This window comes from Pyrus communis, chromosome 14 (assembly GCF_963583255.1).
Source record: "Pyrus communis chromosome 14, drPyrComm1.1, whole genome shotgun sequence".
NCBI classification, from domain to species: Eukaryota; Viridiplantae; Streptophyta; class Magnoliopsida; order Rosales; family Rosaceae; genus Pyrus; species Pyrus communis.
Genome location: NC_084816.1, coordinates 16,176,863 through 16,190,082, shown reverse-complemented (window position 1 = coordinate 16,190,082; position 13,220 = coordinate 16,176,863).

Sequence of the window (13,220 nt, the reverse complement as noted above, 5' to 3'; positions counted from 1 at the left end):
ACAGTGTTCTAGAAAAGTAAAAGAAAAGAGAAAAGGCAAAAATTCTAAAAGATAGAATTAAGCTCGGTTATGGGGAACGGAGAAAAAGAAATATGATAGATAAGTTTGGTTTTGATCATTTCACGCTCACAGCTGTTTTACATAAAAGTTTACCGAACGTTATCATATATATATTTTTTTTTCAAAAGCACTTTTACAAAAAAAATTTACCAAACACTTTGCTGTTTTATTTCACAGTCGCTTATTCTCACAAAACAGCAGAAACAATTTTTTTTTTAAAGCAGAGTAATACCAAACCAACCCTAACTTACAGAAAGCTCTGCGAGTTAATTTTTTGGGAAAAAAAAAATTTCTATTAATGCATTCTCATACAAAAAAATTCTTTAAATACCGATTTCATGCAATCCAAGAGTTAAGTGCTTAAATCAGAAAAAAAAAATTTACCAGATACTCTTATATAGCAGTGCAGCTAAGTTTTTTTTGAACCCTGACGAATATCACTGTAAAATTATCCCAAATATATCTCAGAGACTGTAGAGATTCAGACAATAATAATGAGACAGCCGGAATGTTCTTTATTCGTTTGTCGTCCAAACTCTACGCTAATCTTCTTAGGATTTTAGTTAAACAACTTGCTCCTCTAACAGCAATATTAAAGCATAAATATTCATGAACACTCATCACCAATAGCAAAAAGGTACAAAGTATTTTTATAGAAATCTAAAGATCCCTTTTGTGTCCCAAACCCAGGTCTGTACTCTCTTTGCCTTCCTCCTTCAGGGCATAATTAGAGATACCCACCAACAGTATAACCAAAAAAAGTGAGCCAAAAATATGAGAGCCCCCAAGACAGTCGGCTACACCAAAAATATGAGAGCCCCAAAAAAAGTGAGCCAAAAATATGATTGCTCAGTTGAAACTCATAATTGTTATCTTTTATTGTCGTTATTGTTGATTTGGATCAGAAATATGAGAGCCCCCAAGACAGTCGGCTACACCACCGTCTCAGAAAAGTGAGCCAAAATCTCGCGAGATTCAAGCTGCGCACGAGCAAATCCAAAGGACAAACCTCCGATCTTGAAGTCGACACACCCAAAGGTAAAAATTTCTCATCCTCTCTCTTGAATTTCATTTATGTTGTTAGATTAAAAAGGAAAATATGAGAACTAACTCAATCAAATGTTCTGGATGTAAGCTAAAAGATCAATTTAGCTTCTCTTCCCTGTCAATTTAGTGCTTCTTCTTTTCTTATTACTTTTAGGAGTTAATTTTTTGAGATATAATATGACTAACAAATTTACTGTTGCCTCTGTCATATTTTTTGCTGAAGATTTCTTTTTTAAAAACCGTATGCCATGACAAAATAAATTTACAAATTGCTAATTTTCTGTTTTGTATAAAATCTTTGTTCACTCTATCTGAACAGGTACACTTGACTGAGAAGGAAGGTCTCTTCATATTAAATCCATGTTAGCCTGACCGCTGCCGCCCTGGAACCATCGCTCTTCGGTAAGTTTTCAACACAGTATAGTTCAAATCCTCTTAATCATGTTCTTGAATTTTACAATATCTATCGTGTTCTTTGCATTTCGTTATCTGAACTCTGTCATTTGAATTTAGTTACCTGAATGTGCCTAATATTTGATGTGGCCAGTGGCTTTGTATGGCTGGCTGGTGTGATTTGGGAGTGTTTTTAGTCAATGGGAGACAGGGGACAAAGGTGTGGGGCAGCGAAGTCAAGTGGGATTAGGAATTTAGGATAGGAGAATTTTTGCTAATTTATGGCTGTGTCTTTAGATACAAGGGTGCCCTGGGTCATGTGCCAACAAGACGATGCTCATGCATCCGTGGTGAGGCTTTTGTAGTCTGTTTTCATTGTATTGTATTGTATTGACTTTGACCTTTTTTATCATCATCCAATAGCAATAGGTGCAGTAATTCTCAAACCCTAATTTTAACTGTTTGGATCATTGCAGATTTGGGTTATTTATTTATTTATTAATTGCGTTGCTTCTACTTGCTGTATATTGGCTGACGGTTTCAAAGTATTTTTTTGTTTTGTGATTGGATTTCGATGTGTCGGATTAGTTTGGTTTGCTATGATCGGTGAGCCTTATGTTATTTTTGATGGGTTTGGTTAACTGGGTTTTCATTCCTTTTCAGATTTGTTTCGACACACACGTCTTGAAATTTGCAGGATGCTATGGTGATATTTTCTATGATGTAAACAAATTAACTATTTAATGTCAATAGTTTGTGTTATATAAAGCTACGCATGTTAGGAGTAAAGTAATTTATTGTTTGTTCTTAGCCCTTAGTTTATAAATCCCAAATTTAAAATTCCAAGTAGATGTGTCTATTAATCGATTGCATTTGGAATGGAAATGGTTTTGAATGATTCGGGTTTTCATTAATTTTAATTCATCTACTAATCATAGTTTCATGTATTAGATAGCTGCTTTGCTCTCACAAATTTTGTTGGTTGGGCTTCAGCGAAGCTTTCTAGGCTAGATCTTTGGTTTGCTATTGGGTATGTTTACTTTATGCTTAGTTTTTATTTTTTATGTCCGGAGTAAATATGCTTAAGATCTCACATGGTTAAGGGTGGAGAAATCAGCGTCGCTTTTTTTGTAGAAGTTTGTAAATGTTTTTAAAAATATGCGTGGGTTGCTGAAACTAATTAATTTGATCAGTGTGATTTTTGTGATTAGGAATTTAGGACCTTGGTAACTTGATTAATTAGGAATTTTGTGATTAGGAATTTGTGGATTTACCTCCGAATTTAGTCTATTTCTTAAGAGGGGTCCTACCATAACACACAGCAGCAATGATGGGGGAGGAGAAGTGGCACCAAGTTCGGCGATCAATCTGAAGAAGAAAAGGAAGAGGTCGATTCCGAGCACGAGTCCAATCCCCAGCCCAGTTTTGTATGATCATCTAATTTCATGTTTCCTTTCTATTCTGATTCCAAAAGTATGTTTGGGAATGATTCAGTTGTTCTAATCTTAGCTGAAGGAAGATATAGGGTGTGGTTTTGTTAATGGCGGTGGATGATTTTGGATGAAATTATGTATCTTTGGGATTTTTTTGCTTGCAGTTGTTTAGGCCCGGACTGAAGAAGTTTTGTGGAATGAGATTCATATCAGATTTTTATACCGCATTGTTTGTGTTTATGGCAGGTAATAAAGATGGTCCAACCAGTAGCTGATAAAATGTCATTATATACATGCTTTTGTCGTTTTCTGCTATGATAATGAGGGAATCCAGAGGATCGAGGCCAGTCGATCTGAGGTTTGTACTACTCTATTCCTGTGTCTCTCTTTCTGTGAATTTCTTGAAATTGACGATGCACACTTTGATTCTCGCTATGTTTGGGAGTGGAGAAAGCTTTGGATTAGCTTTGATCACTTGACTTTTGTCTTATTTAGTTCAGCACAGTCGGACTACATAATCCTACCATTGGGCTATTTCTAGGGACGGTTTATGTTGACTTTTGTTGGTCTGTTGACAGTTTGGTATGTCTGTTGTATTGATGGAACAAAATTGTGAGTTAATTATGGTTTAGATTGTTGAATTTTGAATTCGCAATTCCCTTCGGGAACTGTCACAAGCGATGTGTCTGATGTGGCTACAGGAATCAAAAGCGAGTGAAAGGTAAAACTTTTCTCTCCAAGCATTTGTTGCCAGCAATCGCAGCCAGAGCCAAGTATATCTCTCCTCTTGCTTTCTCTCTATGATGTTCTATCCCAATTTCTCTCGGAAAGTAAGGGTTCGCAAATCCCAACTAAGATCGGTTCAGGATCATGGGATCCTTTTCTATCAAATAGGAAGGGTTGTTGCACAAAATATACTTCTAAGTAATTGCTCGATAGATCCTATATCTATCTCTATGAAGAAGAAATCATGTAACGAAGGGGAGATTCTTATTTGTACAAATGGTACTTCTAACTTGGAACGGGCATGAAGAAATTAACGATACCCTTTATCTTTGAGCTGTTTTGCCGGATTGGTCCCTCAAGACCTTTGGTCTCTACCCCGACCCGATGAAAAAAATGGGATCACTTCTTATGGACTCGTTGAGAATGATTCTGATCTAGTTCATGGCCTATTAGAAGCAGATTTTTGTTTGCATTCTTGGATTATAATTGAATATATTCCATTTTATTCTATATATACAAATCTAATCCAAGGATCCTTAATTTATCTAATTAGATTTGCATTCTCTCTTCCTCCATCTATGACATCTTCGTTCTGGGGTCAAAATATGTTCACTTTTAAATAGAAATTTGTGTGTTTTATTTATTTGGGTTTTTGTAGCTGATGCTGATACATATTAGGTTGTGTTACTGGGTTTTATCACTAATTGTCAATTGGATTTTTCTGATTTGAAAAATAGGTAGAGGCGTCGACTAATCAGCTGGCTGATCAGCAGGTGCCAGTGTATAATCTTGCATCAAAGATTCTTTGTCGGGTTATCAATGTATCATTGAAGGTTGTGGTGGCTGATCTTATAAGGAAAACTAAGAATTTTAGATTTAATTGTTTAGCTGCTTCTTTTGTACTCAAGTTATTAGGCTTTGCAAGGGAATAGTATGTTTCTTTCTGCTGAATTATAGGCTGAACCAGACACTGATGAATTATTTGCGCAACTCACTTTACTTCCCAAATCAAATGTAAGTTGTTAGCTTGAGGATTCTGATTTATTGTGGGCGGGTAAAACTGATTATGGTTGAGATTCTGATGGTTTGATATTCTTATGAATTTGAGCAAGATGAGAATGCAGCAGAGAAGGAAATAACATAGGCACACGTCCTTAAACGGGAACAGACTTTGGTTAGGCAAAGCCAAATTAAGGAAGAGAATAGGTAGAGGATAAAACATAATCAAGTGGAGATTCTAGGATAAAATGTGCAGTGAGTCAAGAAATTATACAATGGTGTCCAGCTGCTTTCCACCACGGCCACGTTAAAAGGCTTAGTTTTTTTCCAAGTGAAGAAATAAAATGGCACTTGAATCATAGAAATATTAACATCTATACTCAAATGAAAAAAAGAAAAACTGCATATTTGAAAGGAAAAAACACACCCGCACACACTTGGAAATTGCTGGAGATATGGGCAGACCTCACAATGTATATGCATGCTTTAGCGATATTTATAATGAGGATATTTATATTGGCAAAGCTCACTTATGCTCTGTACGCATTCTAGTGTTTTAAGTAATGAACAAAACTATTCTCAATGTCTCTAGCTATTCATTTATTATGTTCAACGATTTGGAAACCTGCTACTATAGTTTACAGAATGGTTATGTCACACTCTGCTATTCTTCCTGTCAAAATGGGGAAGGTTTGCATCTATTCAAATAATGACTTCTAAATATTGTCTTTACAGGGAGGCTTGATTGATAGTGACGCTTTAACTCACAAGAGGAATGCTAAATCCACAACGACGTTCAAGACGGACCACTGGTGAATGCCTTAACTTTTCTGCTTAAATGGATTCATCGATTCAATTTTGTCATTAATTTTTGTGTTGAGTCCATTTTCCTTGATGCTGTTGTAGTAGGATTTTAAGCTTAGCCGTTCGGGCGTGACACATTTTCAGTAGGAAGTCATAAGCATAATTCATTTTTCTTAAATTAGACTCAAGATTTTTATGCGCATTATTCTTCTGTTTTACGAATTTAATTGGCTAAGCCTTAATGATATCGTTGATGAATCTTCACAAAGGGATTTAATTGCCTAAGCCTTATGTGTTCATCTGTTTTACGAATTTAATTGGCTAAGCCTTATATGTTCTTCATCTTTTGTGAGTATTCATTCTAGGATTCTTCACAAATTTCTGAGAATTTCATTTGATCCAACTATGGCCGTTGAAATGTTTGTACCTTTTTTAAATTCAATTTTTTTGTATTTGCAGAATTGTATAATCCTTTTGAAGCAGTGGGGAGCTGTGGGTTCGCTCACGCTTTCAAATTTTGACCACTCGCTCATTGTAATCTCTCTCTCTCTCTCTCTCTCTCTCTCTCTCTCTCTCTCTCTCTCTCTCTCTCTCTCTCTCCCTCCCCCCTGTTGCATTTGGGTTCTCCTGTTTCTTTTTTTTGTTGATCTAATTTGTGGTGAAGCTGTTTAGTTTGCTTGAATTGGCATGTGGTTGTTCAGGCTTTTACGGCCACTTTGTGTCTGGCAAAGGTAATAATATTACTCTCGTTCTATAAGCTTCCTTTTTAATGCCCAGAAAAATTTGGAATTGAGAACATGATGGGGCTTTAGGCAATACCTAAGTTCTGTAATTTTCCCCGTTTGTTGTTATTAGCAATTTCTTCGATCATGTTAGTTTGATAGTGTTTTGCTGCCCAGGATTTTTTTTTTAAAATTTAAAATATCATGGGATTGAGGTTTTAAGATTTTAACAACAATTGGTAAGAATTTTGGTGAATTTTGATGCTCAATGGACTTTGTTGAAAATTTGGAATTTGAGAACATGATGGGGTTTTGGACAATACCCAAGTTCTGTAATTTTCCCCGTTTGTTGTTATTAGTGATTTCTTCGTTCATGTTAGTTTGATAGTGTTTTGCTGCCCATAATATTTTTTTTAATTTAAAATATCATGGGATTCGGGTTTTAAGATTTTAACAACAATTGATATGAATTTTGGTGAATTTTGATGCTCAATGGACTTCGTTAACAGCTTCTTTGTTATGCTTTGAAATATTGGTGGGTTTTTGTCAAATTTTACTTATATCTTTGTGCAGTGTCTGTTGTATTATCTGGTCACAGATGCCTTAGTTCAGTAATCTGAGAAGCATGGGGAGATAATAGACTAATCAAAGAGATGCATGTGATCAACGATAAACAAGTAAGCATCATCCTCTCTTCCTTCTTTTGTTATGATTGGTTGTATAGAGAATTGAGAAAAAAGTTGAAGACAATTCCGCACTTTTGAGTTATAGCTATTAGTAAATATAAAATGACATTGATTAGTTCACTTAAGTGTTGAATCCTTCGTTAGTTTATCTGTGGTGTGTGCTTGAGAATGAAAGCAATGGACATTATGTGGAATTGATGTTCCTTTTAATGTCAGTAAAGAAAGGAAGTGTTCCTTTATTAGCAATTATATGAAGTAGGCATATTATGCAATAATGTCTACAATCGACTATTTTACTTTTTGTATATAAGTACAACTGTTGATCGAAAGCCACAGAAACTACCTAAAGGCTGAAGAACTGTTTGTGTTAGAAGAACAGAATCTGGTGTAAAACTTAAATTTTTGAGCACTTCAAAATGTGTTTTTTTTTTTTTTTTCAATTACAATAACTTGCATGAAAATTCAATTGGGTTTGTTATGGTCTCCCAAGAATTTTGCTTTGTTTGGTTACTGATTAATTTATGTGGTGGGAGTTTAGTTTTTCCTTTTCTGCCTATGTATGTATGATTTGAAATGGACCGTTCAATTTGCTATATATAAATTTGTAATCGAAAAGCTCGAAAAAGAGGTGAATCAAAAACAGTGGTGGAAGAGTGATGGAGTTGAGGAGTTAGGAGTTTACGGGGTTTACTTGAATTTTTGTATGATGTCCCTGCTATGTTAGATCATTGAGACTGTCTGGTTGACTAATCACTAATTTGAAATACTTAAAGTGTAACTTTTCTTTAATTCCTTTTCCTTTTGTATTTTCATTGGAGTGCAAATAAAAGATATTTCTTTTATCTTTTTCAACCACACACTTTCCGATGTCTTCTGAGAGTGGTCCAACTAGAGAATTGGATGACAAGTTTAGGTTTAATATATGGGAACTTTAACGAAAAGCTCTAGCATTGTTCACTTTAACGAAAAACCATATTTTTACACTAAAAAGTTAATCCTGGTAGGCTGGTACTTTTCACTTTACCATTTATTTTGTTCTTATCATTAAAACTCAAAGTTTTCAAGTTCTTTTCATTAGTTTTCCTTTAATATATACTTGAGTTCTCACAAGGAAGATGGTATTTTAGAAGTTAACAAATTAGACCCTAACGATGGACTTCTTAGAGATACTGCTAAAGTACCCCAAGCAGGAAGGAATAGAACCAGATAGACGATTACCACCCAAAATTAACTCGGCTAGGTTGTTTAGTTGACAGAGTTCAGACGGGATATGTCCTCCCAGTTCGTTATCATTCAAATACAAACCTTGGAGATTTTGTAGCCTTTGTATTGCAGTTGGAATTGCTCCGCTCAATTGATTATTTCCCACGCTTAAATCTATCAAGTCGCTGAAGTTACCAATATCAACGGGAATGTTACCCTTGATGTTGGAAATGCTTAAATCATTAGTTAGGAGGAGTTACACCAATGAATTGAATTGAATTGGGTAGAAACAAACCCATTAGATTAAAGAAGTTCAGCACTACTCATTGTTTCTTATTGTAGATATGGCTTGTAAAAAGATTCCCACATGTATATTAGTATGGCTTATCATATATATATTTAAAACTTTCTACATGTTTTATACAGTTTTAAAACCCGCAGCACCGTGCAGGCACTCTTGCCGGTATAAACTTTATTCGTTCAATGAAAGATTTGTCTCACTTTGGAGTTTGGTGTTGTGAACCCTTTTGTACGTACAAGTTTATATATATATATATATATATATATATATATTATATGCAGGTTGCATGAAGGTGAAAATTGACAGAGATGAGTCTTCCCCATATGTTGCCATGCTTGAGCAGATGTTTCACAAAGATGTAAAGTCTTGCTCTATTTTCAATATATTGTTCTTAGCTCTTCGTGTTTTCTTTTGATTGATTTGTAAAAGATTTGTTTCAATTCAGAAAAAGTTGTGAGACTCTTTAAAAGTTATATGTAAGAAGGGATTGTGGTTAAGTGAGTACAATACCAAAACTATACACATCCCCTTTCGTCAAAACAATTCCCTTCATCCCATACCCTGCAAAATTTGTATGTGAATTTAGTTACATGATAAAAAGAAAATTATAACTCATAATTAAGACAAACATTTACAAAGTTGAAAAAAATACATCACCTCGAGCCATATATCCAACTGTGGCTAGGGTTATGGTTTCCGTCATCGAATCACCCCCGCCGATGAGTCTTGCAATGCCAAAATCAGCAACATGTGCAATCATATCATCATCTAGTAGTATATTGCTTTGTTTCACATCACAATGAACGATAGGTATCGAGTAACCATGATGAAGATATTCTAGTGTCAATGCAACATCTTTCATTATATCTAACCTCTGCAGGATAGTCATGGAGCGGGTTGGAGAATACAACCACTTTTCGAGGCTTCCATTAGGCATCAATTGAAGTATCAGGGCTTTGAAATCAAGTTCATCGCAACAACTTATGATTTTAATAAGATTCCGGTGACGAATATTGCTTAGCATTTCACATTCCTTATCAAAACTCTTGAATGCCCCTTCTAGCTGTAAATTGAAAACCTTGACGGCGATATCTATCCCATCTGGAAGTGTTCCTCTGTATACTAAGCCAAAACCCTCCGTGCCTAGTAAGTTACTCTCATGAGATCCATTTGTTGCCTTTACAAGTTCTAGGTGCGAAACTCTTCTCCAAAGAACTTGATGTAGCGAGGCAGTTTCTCGTACAATTTCGACATTCCATTTTTTGCATAGTATCAGAATCAATGCAGCGGCCACTAGGAGTATTACTAATATGACCCATGAGATGATATATTTAGCTTTCCTCCAATTTGGCTTAACTTTTGTTCTATTTTTGCACAGTGGAACATGGAGTCGAGAAGCATCGCAGAGTGCACCGTTTGATACAAATGAATCAGCGGAGAAGTTTCCGAAAGGTCTGCCGGTTGGAATTTCTCCTTCGAGTTTGTTGAAAGACAAAAGTTATCTCTATAAATCTCTTAAGTTCGCTCCACATTGCCTTAGATATGTTAATTTCTTATGTGAGTTTGATTTGGGTGCATCGGGCTAATCAATTTATTTTTTATTTTTTTCATTTTGTCATTTTTTTTAAACTTAATACTTTCCGATTGTTGGATGATAACACAAACTAGAGATTTATAACCAAATTTATTGCATATGACACATAGTCTTATTGGATGTTGGGTCTCATATATGTTTCAGGAGGCAACCTATGAGTGTAAGAGAAAAGAGAGAGTCCACAAATCAAAGTGGCATAAATTTTGAGTTTCAGGAGTAAAGTGGTGACTTTTAAGTTACAATAGGCAAAATAACATCAAAATCAAATTTTAGATGGACGTAGCTAAAATAAGCCTTCATTTTTTGCCGAAAGCTTAGCTAGGTGAGGAAGAATGGTGATTGCAGTGAGACTGACGTCATAGAAATTCAAGGGCACACGACTTGAAGGTGGCCTACGCGCCAACCCAGATGCAACTTGCAAGTGAGCAATTAATGGTTTGGATGTTTTGGTCTGTGGCGGTGATATTGGTAATTTGTGCTGCTAGCCGACTGAGTGCTATCCATTTTGTGCGCACAGATGGACTTGCCCAAATGTGGAATTGTAGTCTTCAGTTCACACTCATCAAAACAAACAACATAAAATTGTGATTTCTACAATGCACTTACAAAAGTATATTAAAGTTTTTTTTTTTTTTTTTTTTTTTGATAATTAAGAAGTCGTTTGATAACTATTTTGTTTTTAGTTTTTATTTTTAAGCTTTCATTTTTTGAAAACTGAAAACTTGTTCTGTAACTACTTTCAGTTTTCAAAATAATGAAAACTAAAGGCTAAATTTTGAAAAGTCAAGGAAGTAGTTACCAAAGAAGTTTACAATTTTCAATTTTAATAAAAAGTGACGGCGTGGGTTCGAACCTCATCGGTGACTAATCTAACAAAATCTATCGTTTGACAAAAAGAAAAAGGTGAAAAATAAAAACCTGAATAACAATTTTGACTCACTTGAATGACAAATTCCATACCAAATTATTATGTCTAGCTCGGCTTAACCCAAGCCCCATAACCGTTCAAATAGAGTACCATTAAAATTAAGAAATGTGTTAATTTAGTCCATGAATATTCATCGTGTGAAAAACCTAGAGGTAACATTAAGGGCATATAAGTGAGAAAAAGACGGTATTTCCTATAAAGAGTGTCGTGTGTCTTAAATTGACGAAAAATTTGATATAATTGCTTCAAATATAAAAGCAGAGATGAAATTAGTGTTCTAAAGTGTTTTAAGGACTAAATCTTCCAGATGAAATGTTTGCAACGACGCTTACGTATAATCAAGCTCTAGTTGAACACTCTTCGGATTCGAAAATCATCCAAACTTAGCTAATTAGCTTTTCTGAACAGAACAAAGGAAAGATGATACGCAAAAAATTCGGTCCAAGAATCAGGTTCTCATGCTTCTAAATTATTAGTCACGATCGCATGTACAAATTCATTTCTGCAATAACGAAGAAGGGAAGCAACAACCAGAGGTTGAAAACTAGTTCAGCTACGTACGTACACTGTCATGCAGAGTTGCCATTGGGGACGCTCTGAATATGCAAAGGCTTCTTATATGATTGCAACAAGAGAGAAGAACATAACAAGCTTAGAGATGAAGCAGCCATACATGCACATGCATGCCACGGTGGTAATTGAATTCCAGTGAAAGGGAACAAAACTCCAGTCACCACTGGCATGCCGAGGATATTGTAGCCCAGGGCCCAGACATAATTCGATCAAATTCGAGACATGGTCTTTCTAGAGAGATCAATGGCTATAACTACATCTTCCAAGTTGCTTTTCATCAGAACTATATCAGCGGCTTCTATAGCTACGTCGGTGACAGCACCAATTGCCATGCCAACATCTGGTGCAACTAAAGGCGGAGAGTCATTGATTCCATCTCCCACCATTGCCACCGCCATTCCTTTCATCTGCATGTTGAAGATTAGAGATCTGTAAAGAAATCAAGGTTCTAGAGAGAATTTAGAGAGAGAAAATATTTAGAGAGAGATAGTGTTTGTTGAAGAAAGATTCTCATTAATTCATTCTCAAAGTACAGAGTGTATGTATATATAAATACACCATAATGCTGACTAAGCATTCTTACACAACTAACTCCAACAAACCAAAACTTAACAATTAAGCTAAGTATCTGAGTACTATTCTAATACATTGTGCTTATGGTTAGTAGGTGGTCCTTCAATATCCTTAACACAACTCTTCAAGCTGAAGGGAGGAGAGCAAACTGAAAGCTTGTGATTGAGAGTAGCAAATATGTCTGCACGTAAGGATTTAGTAAAAATATCAGCAATCTCGAAGAGAGTAGCAACATGATGAACACTGATATGACCTTGAAGAACCTTCTCTTGGATGTAATGGTAATCAATCTCGATGTGCTTTGTTCGAGCATGAAAAACTACAACATTTATTAAAATTACAACATTTATTTACTTCACCAACCTCACACACTTACTTCACCTACAACATCCACTTACTTCACCTACAACCTCCACTCACTTCACCTACAACCTCCACTCACTTCACCAAAAAAATGAATGGTGGTGATTCACTCTCAAAGCCTATAAATAAGCTTTTCCATCAAGAGGAATAGGGAAACCAATTCACAAATACATTTCTCTACTCCCAAAATGGAAGAGAATACTCCCCAAAAGGGGGACCAAAACCTTGAAGCCTTAAAGTTCTAAAGCTCTCAAGAAAATCCCGAAGGATCAAGAAAGCACTCTTCGTTCTTCGTCAAATCCTCCTTCAAGATCAAGCCCCAACGGCCCTTGAAGAACTCCCACCAACTCAAGATCAAGCCCCGACGGCCCCTTGAAGAAAATGTTCATCATTCATCATCCGTTCATCCTAAGATCAAGCCCCAACGGCCCTTTGGATCAACAACCTCAACAAATCCACACATCCAATCGTTCTTCAAGACTAAGCCCAAAAGCCCTTGAAGATCTACTCATCCATCAACCTTCAAGATCAAGTCCAAAAGCCCTTGAAGAAATCCATACACCCATTCTTCAAGATCAAGCCCAACGCCCCTTGAAGATCCATTCATCAACTGTTCATCCTTAGATCAAGCCCCGACGGCCCTTTGGATCAACAACTCATCCACAAACCTACACCCTACGAAGATAGAATCAGAGGACCAAATTTGAGAGAGATCGTAACCCCAAAATCATTAAACACAAAATATTATTTTGTACACGTATTCTTGTTTCTTGTTTCAGGAATTTTTCATGTTCACAAACTTGGCACGCCCAGTG